The sequence below is a fragment of the Theobroma cacao genome, chromosome 9 (genome assembly GCF_000208745.1).
Source record: "Theobroma cacao cultivar B97-61/B2 chromosome 9, Criollo_cocoa_genome_V2, whole genome shotgun sequence".
Lineage (NCBI taxonomy): Eukaryota > Viridiplantae > Streptophyta > Magnoliopsida > Malvales > Malvaceae > Theobroma > Theobroma cacao.
Window position 1 is genome coordinate 29,144,457 of NC_030858.1, and position 9,683 is coordinate 29,154,139.

Consider the following 9,683-nt stretch of genomic DNA (forward strand, 5'->3'; position numbering starts at 1 on the left):
GAGAATAGTCCCTAAGAAATGGGCACGTGCCTGTTCACTTGCAAGGCGATACCAAATAATGACATCCAATATTGCGGAATGTGTTAACTCATGCTTGAAGCATGCAAGACAAATGCCAATCACTGTTTGGATCGAGTTCATTAGAGACATGTTCCAGCATTGGTTCCATGACCGGTACGAGGAAGTCGTCAAGGTGACCACGCCTTTCAGCCCTTGGGTTGCCAGACAGTTAAGCAAACGGTTCAATGATGCACATCGCTTTGTGGTTAAACCTATCAATTGAGTGGAGTTCAAAGTTAAAGACGGAAAGATGGACGGACTTGTAAACCTGTCCATGAAGACGTGTTCATGTTGTGAGTTCCAAATAGATTTACTGCCATGCAGCCATGCCATTGCAGCAATAAGGTTAGAATATCTTTATTTCTTATTTGAACCCTAATTAACATAGTATTTACATTATGCTTGAACATTTAGTTCATTGTGTTTTTCAGTAAATGCAAACGTGAAGTCATTGAATTCTGTGTTGACTAATATAACACAACCGTTTTGGTGAAGAGTTATGCGGGGTCCATTCACCACGGTAGGGCATCCTAATGAGTGGGACATCCCCTTTCATGTGAAACAAATTGTCTTCTTGCCACCACCTTGGCAAGGCCAAGCAGGAAAACCTAGGAGGATAAGGATTCCATCGACTGGTGAAGGCAGTCAAGCACGAAGATGTTCGCAATGCAAGAGATACGAGCATAATAGACAAAATTACGCATCCCCATTTGCAGTTCCATCCACAAATCTGGCACCATTTCCAAGTCAATCGGCGCCTCCATGAGTGCGCCGACTGAAAGCATGTTCAAGTTGCAGACAAACTAGTCACACACGCAACAACTATCCAATACGAAGGACAATGTCTGAAAACGTAGAGTGTCTTGTGGATGAAGACAACTTGTCGGCCTAACTAAATGTGTAACCCATGTGCAATACCTTTGTCACAATTTGCTCTTACAGTAGCTTACATTCATTCATATTTGGATTTTATGTTTGTTAGTTTCCTTTTGTAGATGAGTCTTTATTTTTTTTATTAATTTTGTAGATATATTATTTGATTATTCATTTCATTTTGTTCGTAATTTTGAACACTGAATGGACTTGCGAAGTCTTTATATTATTACCCCCTTTCTCACATTTTATTACTACTTGTATTAAATAATTAATGATTTAATTTAATTCCTTTCTATTTTATTTGATTTAACCTTTTATGTTTTTACAATCAAATCTCTTAAAGGATATAAAATTAATTCATTTAACTTTAGTAGCTTTCTAAATCCTAATATTCAATTTCTTTTTGTAAATTTTTAATTACAACATTTATTTTATCTTATTAATACCTCCATATAAAACTTTAAGCCAATCACTTAACAAAATAATAATAATATTGTACCAAAGAGTTTACTTCAAAGGATGCAAGTATAGAAAGAGAAAATTTTCGACTAATTAAAAACATATCATATGAAATTTAAGATTAAAACACATGATTTGACCAAAAAAATTTAAAAAATTTATGGATCATCCAATCAAATTTCATCTATGAATCATCATAATTATTTTTTATTCAATTAAAACATTTTAAAAATAAAATTGAAATATAAGGATGAAAATGAACAAAAAAATATATTATGCTAAGCTAGTAAAAGAAATGCCACATGGCATTTTTGATCATCTGGTATCGGGGTTGAGATTAGGTTGTAATTGGTAGATGTCAATGACATCTTGTGGTGACACGCTGAGTGGAAGCAGATACTTGACGTGACACGTTGAGTGCATGCAGATTTCTGTGGTGACACGCTGACTTCTTGCAGTATTGTGGGATGACATGGTACACCCCATCTTGTGGTGACACGCTGAGTGGAAACAGATACTTGGCGTGACATGCTGAGTGCATGCAGATTTTGGTGGTGACACGTTGACTTCTTACAGTATTGTGGGGTGACATGGCACACTCCAATTGTGGTGACACGCTGAGTGGAAGCAGATACTTGGCCTGACACGCTAAGTGCATGCAGATTTTGGTGGTGACACGTTGACTTCTTGCAGTATTGTGGGGTGACACGGCACGCTCCAATTGTGGTGACACGCTGAGTGGAAGTAAATATTTGGCATGACATGCTAACTTATTCTAGTATTGAGGGGTGACACGTCATGCCCCAATGGGGTGACACGCCACGTGGTTACAGTATTAATTTAAAGGCACTGTGTTTGAATTGAGAAAGAAAAAGTAATGTATAAAATGTACGAATATTAAAATTAATAAAATTAATTGTATATACAAAAAAATGTATAGACAAGGGCTGATATGTTCAGGGTTCGCTCTCACAACTGTTGAAAAAAATTTCTAGAGTGTATTAGCGATGCATATTTGCAATCATATTTTGCTTTAAGTCTGATTGATTTCGATTGCAAAATATCATCAAAGTACCCTATCATGAACATACCGCAACTAACACTATCATTCTGCCGATGCACTATAGCTTTTGGCAAATGAATTTCCAATGGCATCGGCATCAAATCCCATGTCTTTCAGTGTGTTTTGTTGAAATAACCGGCTTGGTGGTAGATGGTTGGCATAATTGTCGTAAGGGTGTCATCTGAGCTGCAAGCACTCCGTTATCCTTAGCATCCGAAGTTCTTGCGGAGTCCACCACCTTGATCGTCCACCTCACCAAGTCGATCTTCGCTACCACCCAATACCCACCCACATTGTAAGGCGTGAGGATGAAATCGACATTTTCCCATTTTTAGCCGTATGTCGACTTCTCACCCTCCATGTACCCCCGCAACTCATCCGAAATTTTCATAGTGGACCGAGTATCTTCAATTGGAAATGTGGTGTGTAGTATATGAATGGTGTCCTGTGAAGCATGTATACATTAGCTTACACTCATTACAATCAAAAACTTAGTATTTTCATAATTGAAAATTTTTCAAATAAACTTACGAAGAATATTGTGTCAACCACGCATGCACTGGTAGTGTACAGCTTTGACTTTGGTCCTGCATCCGCTTTCAAAGTACGTTGAGTCATGCGTCTATTTGTTCACTAGTCATTTCTTCTTTGGGATCCTCTAATATTGTGAAAAAGTTAGCCCCTTGATCTCCTAAGATCTCGACGTTACGCCTGCATATGTAACAAAATGAGTTTGAAAAGCCTTGGTGAATTAATGTTTCATTAAAAAATAATATTTGAAATGTTATTTATGAGCTTACCTCGCACACTTGTCTTTCTTGAAAGCTTCGTACGTTTCAACTGTTGTGCTCCTTACATCCCGGCGACTCAATGAAAGGTCGACGTACTGGCTTGCCCTATATTTGCTCTCCATTTTTAGCCGTGCCCGCTCAATTAGGTCTGAAATTTGTGTTGCACGATGATGGACATCAGATGACTCAAGTGACGATAACCGTGACCCGCTGGCTTTAGGAGTGCTTTGAGGAAGATGGTCCTCTCTTGCTGCTGCCTCGACTAATGCATCGGTATGAGGAAGATGCTCTCCTTCAGCCATGACTGAGTGAAGGTCCCCCTCTCTTCCTGTAGATGCATCGATAACCAAATCGACCTCAAAAATAGGGTCTCCTTCAGCATCATCTGATTGAAGGGTCACATCCCCTGCCACAGCATCATCTAGATCGACATCAAGAATAGGGTCTCGGTCAGCACCAACAACGTCATCGTGAATGTGAACACCAGATTCATCATGTTGCCCATCATCAGCATCATCGTAGTCATCACCAACATCGTGAGATGAAGGACCGCCCTACAAAATGACACAAATAGGAAAATCCATTAGCTCATAAAATAACACAAACCGTAAACCGAGAACAAAAAATAGAACTACACCTACTAAACGTAAACGATTGATATATGAGCGAAGATAGAATAACATACCTATGATTTCAGGCCATCTAGAATCCGAGCAACGACACGGTCCTTAAACGTCTGTATCGCCAAAGTCAATGACTGAATTGAAGCCTTCAGCTCTAACATGTCTTTTTTATACCGGTGCATGATCCGTCGCAACTGACGCCAGGGGCGGCCCAATAAGTTCAAAGGCCTAAAGTGAAATATTCAAATGAGGTTTTTTTTATTGAAATTAAAAAATAATTATTAAAATTTTATTTTTCTAGCTTTTTGAGATGCAAAATTTTTAATTAAACTTTTATAATCATGTTCTTCTAATATTTCTTTTTCAATTGATAATACAACTAATCCATTTAATCTTTCTTGAGACATTATTGATCTTAAATAAGATTTTATTAATTTTAGTTTTGAAAAACTTCTTTCTCCTGAAGCAACACTTACTAGAATTGTTAATATTATTCTAAAAATATTTAACTATTATGATTATCTTATATTTTTTAAATGGCTAATATAAAATCAACAATCAAAATTTCTAATTCAAATAAATCAACTATTACATAAAATAAAAATAATATAACAATATAATATAAACTCTAAATTAAAGTAATAAAATCTGTAAATATTAGAACAATAGTATCTAATTGTTGAATGCTTATTGCAAACCGCAAATGAGGCTCATAGTTTTATGAAAATAATAAAAGAATAGACTTCTTGTGTATTTTTTGGAGAAAAATTAAAGTTAAAGGAAGAAAGAGCAAATGAGAAAGGAAGATTTCAAAAGTAGATATTATACATTGAAAATAAATAATTAGTTTTATATATAGGGAAAAAATAGCTGTTGGAAATCATTAAATGCGTTGATTGGAAATAAGAGAAATAAGTGAGAAAAAAAATTACTGTTGGAGATAATTAAATACATATGACTATTAGTTTATTGGAAATAAGAGAATATAGTTGAAAATTAATAACATTCTAGAAATAAGGAAGTAATAGAAGTTTGAGATTTATTAGGCACATAATTAAAAAAGTGAAAGAACAAATAATTTTATTAATTATTTTTTATTTTTATATATTTTTAATATAATTAATTATATTATAATTATTATAAAATTATAAATCTTTCCTAAAATTGAGGCCTCCCCAAATTGGGGGCCTAAAGCGCTTGCTTGGGTGGCTTCACCCAAGGGCCGGCCTTGGCTGACGCTTCGTGACTACTCCGTCATTAACTCTTATCGAATGGGTCAACTGCAATAACATATATTACTGTGTTATTCACTAATCATATATGGAATTGTTGAACATTACACATTAGAACTTTAATATCCTTACCGGTAGCTCGTTACCACTGTGCGGTTGAGCAAAACTGATTGGTGGTTAAGGAGCTGTTGTCGCCTCCCTCAACTGCAATAACAGAAATTACTGTGTTACTCGGTAAACATATGTGGAAATGTTGAACACAAACTGTTAAAACCGATCGTATCGACGGGTCGTTAGCACTATGAGTCTGAGGAAGATCTCTCAGTGGTTGAGGGGCTGTCGTTGCATGGTCCAACTGCAAACACAGATATGTTATTCGATAATCACATATGGAATTGTTGAACACAAATCGTTATAATCGTCCTTACAGGCTCGTCGTTAGCACTGTGAGTTTAAGGAGGACCTCTCGGTGATTGTGGAGCTGTTATCATATGGTCCAATTGCAAACACAGATATGTTATTCGATAATCACATATGAAATTGTTGAACACAAACTGTTAGAACCGTCCTTACCGGCTTTTCACTGCCATTGCCATGGTCGTCACCTTCCTCCATCAACTCAAGGCGTGACAGCTTATCGACTCCAGTAGTGGCGGTGCGCCTCCGCTTCATGGCACTAGTGGCTCTTTTGTGCTTCAAGTTTCTCCTCTTTTCTCTTGCACCTAAGCCCTAGTCTGCCCGATCCCCCATGTGCCGTATTGGCACATATTGGTGACCCTCAGATAACAGGACATCGATGTCCACAAATTAATCCAGGCTGGCCTCATCCGAGGTTCGCTCCAAGGTCTTAACTGCCTACAATTGCAAAATAAAGATTGTGATTAAATTTTAGGAAAAATTATTATACAAATTGACAGTAAAAATTAATAGCTGTTCACTCATGTGCTAAGATGACTCCAACATCTCAATTGCATTGTAGAAGTCTTTTAGCTTCTAGTTGCATTGCCATCTACACATGAGTGGGTAGACGTTGTCTTTCGGAGCAAAAGGGGCAACTATCTTTCGTAAAGTCAGAATTGCCTCCATTGCCTAGAATTGCAAGTCGAATGTAACCATTATCAGATTGTAAATGATAAACGAGTGCAACCATAAATTATTATGTCAAAAGGAAAATGAAAAATGTTACATGATAGTACCTGTATCACCCACGCGAATCCGTAAATGTTGTACCCTAAACAATCCTTCTGCACGTTCGAGGCAGGCACTTCGAACCCCTTCAAAAGGTAGTCCAAGGTCAGCCTCCAAACATAATGACCCCATGGGAAGACATTCCAAGTGTCGATGTCCTCCACCAATGACAAGAGCCAAGGCGTCACCCTTCTACGGTAGTGTTGACCAAATAAAATGTTATTCGCGATCAAGGAGAGTGTCATCTTGGTCGTGTCTCCCGATTGCTGAAAGTTACCTCTGTGGAACATATCAAGCAACGCTTACAGCTTAACGCTTTGCTGCCCGTTCTAGTATCGTGCATGAATTCTGTTCGGAACAACCTCGTACTGTCGTGTGAACACATCGGGCATTCGACCAAACTTCAGTCTAGTGATAAGGCAGAACTCCTGCTTTGATATGCGTGCCTTACTTTTGCTAATGGCAAACCATACCTCATAATCCATTGAATCTGTCACAGTGATTCGACGAATCATGATGTTATGCAGGAAACTAGCGGAGAAATAGCCTTATGGATATACATCCAGCAGTATTTCGAAGCACATACGCTTCACTGTATCGTACTCCCTTTTCTCTTAGACAGTTTTGTTGATGTAATGTAGTTGCGACCACTTACAATGGGTGTTAATAGTGACATTGAACGCCCACTTCTCCCTCGACACAATAAGCAAACTATCAAGATCCCCATACTTTCTAGACTACATATGCAAAACATGGCACATATGCACGAGCGAGTTAACCCATAATGTTGTAACACACTATACATATGACGTAAAATGTTATAACACGCCATGAGTATCAAGTTAAATGTTGTAACACGCCAACATTGACACACCAATCACTATAATTATTATGTCCTTACACAAACTAGTCTAAAATACCCATGGCATGTGACAGGCTAATCAGTGTAATTACTGACTCATTACATGAAATGCCCTAAAATAACCAATGTCGTGACATGCTAAAAACCCCAAAAAGTAATTAACCCACTACACGCCATATCTATTGTAGTTCAAAACTTTGGTACGACCATAAAATCGGGAAGAAAACAGTTTAAACATAACAATTGAAAAATATTGAAAAAACACAAACATATCACACAAACCTAGCAAAAAATTAACGAACAGAAGAAAGTTTTAAAACTTTTGTTTTCAGACTGACTGACCTCTTCACTGATAACAGACATTGTTGCTGTGGTGTCGTCAAGCTTGCAAAGAACAAAGTCAAACACTCTAGTACCTTTGGGAATGAGGAATGAATCAAATCAAACTCTTTGATTTCCTTTACACAAACGTTTGCGATTTCTGAAAAATATTTAATTAAAATGAAATGGCCTCACAATTTGCTCTATAAATATTCATTTATTCATTGAATTCCCTCAGTGGAAGTCCAATAGATTTCCTCGTTATTTTCCCACTTTTTTTTCTTTTTTCAAACCATGTCGTGTCACATGTTCAAGCCATACCATGTCACACACTCTAAACCCTGCCGTGTCACAGATCTCCATGGCGTGTCATAGATTTTCTCCATGGCATGTCACAAACTTTGAATGCTACCGTGCCACAAATTCCCTCCATGGTGTGTCACAAACTCCAAACCCTGCCGTGTCAGAGATTCCCTCCATGGCATGTCACAAACTTTGAACCCTACCATGTCAGAGATTCCTTCCATGAGGTGTCACAAACTCTGAATGCTGGCGTGTCAGAAATTCCCTCCATGGCGTGTAGGGATGTCAACCGGTACCCTATTATAGGGTACTCGCGAGTATTTGACCCGATTATACCGGGTTAGGATACCCAATAAACATATTCGAAACGGGTTCGGGTAGTGATTTTACTACCCGAATCGGATTCAGGTAGGGTTCAAGTATCACACTTTGGATACCCGTTACCCGAACCCGTTTACAATAGTTGAATAAAATTGCTGCATCAGGACTCGAACCCAGGCCATGCAGGAAAGCACTCACCGTCTCCACCATCTGGACAAGCAGTTTCCTTTGTTGTATATTGACAAAATAATATATTTAAAATATAGTTAGTTAAATAACTAATGTAATGATATGAATCAATATAAATAAAAAATTATTAAATTATTAATTATGTTTAAATAATATGAATATCATATCATATCATATCACAAAGGAATATAATTATATTTTATTTTTATTAATTTAATTAGTAGTTAATTTTATGAAATAAGTAAAGAAATATTATTGTATATGTATACGAGTTCGAGTAATTGGATACCCATGAAAAAAATTTTAATAATTTTTTAATCTAATCGGGTTTTTAAATGGGTTAGGGTAATTACAGGGTAATGAAAATGTAATAGGGTTAGGGTTACGATAGTAATTTTTAAAATTATTCGGGTAATTAATATGATTAGAGTAGTTGATTTTTTATAGGGTTAGGTTCGGGTATCTCAAAATTATAGGGTACCCGACCCGTTGACATCCCTAATGGCGTGTCATAAACTCCAAACGCTGGCGTGTCACAAATTCTCTCCATGACATGTCACAAACTCTAAACACTGACCTGTCACAAATTCCCTTCATGGCATGTCACAAACTCTAACCCTGTCGTGTCACAGATTCCCTCCATGGCGTGTCACAAACTCTAAAGGCTAGCATGTCACAGATTCCCTCCATGTCGTGTCACAAACTCCGAACGCTGTCGTGTCACAGATTCCCTCTATGGCATGTCACAAACTCTGAACCTTACCGTGTCACAAATTCCGTCCATGGCTTGTCACAAGCTCTAAACCCTGTCGTGTCACATATTCTCACCATGTCGTGTCATACATTCCCAACATGTCGTTTCATAAACTCTAAACCTTGCCCTGCCACAGCCGTGTCACATATGGCCTGCTGTAGTACGACCATTTTGTGCTTTGGATTCACATCTTTCTCCTTTCAATTCACCACCGTATTAGGGATTTCTGGTTTCACATCATTCTCCAAGCTTTCGATTCATCACGACCGGTTCCTCGTTCGGTTTAATATCACTCTTTTCATATTATCTGAATGCCGTGTTTGAAATCTCTGAAAAACCATCTCATGCAACATTATTTTGTTTTATACAAGCTTCGCGAAAAAAAAAAATAGATGTTTTGCACAAAATTATATGTTTGCAAATTCTTTGCATATTTATTTTTCCATTTTTCGCCTGTTTGAGAGTGAGCGTCAACGAAGATGGCGCATTAAGGGCATTTTTGTCTCAAAATCTATTCTCGTGGTTAAAAATAGTTAAAATTATTTGGAGGCTTATTTCCAAAAACACGTTATTTTTAATGGCTAAAAAAAAATTTTCCTAAAATATTTCACCATAATGTATATGTAAGTATGTTTGTGTAT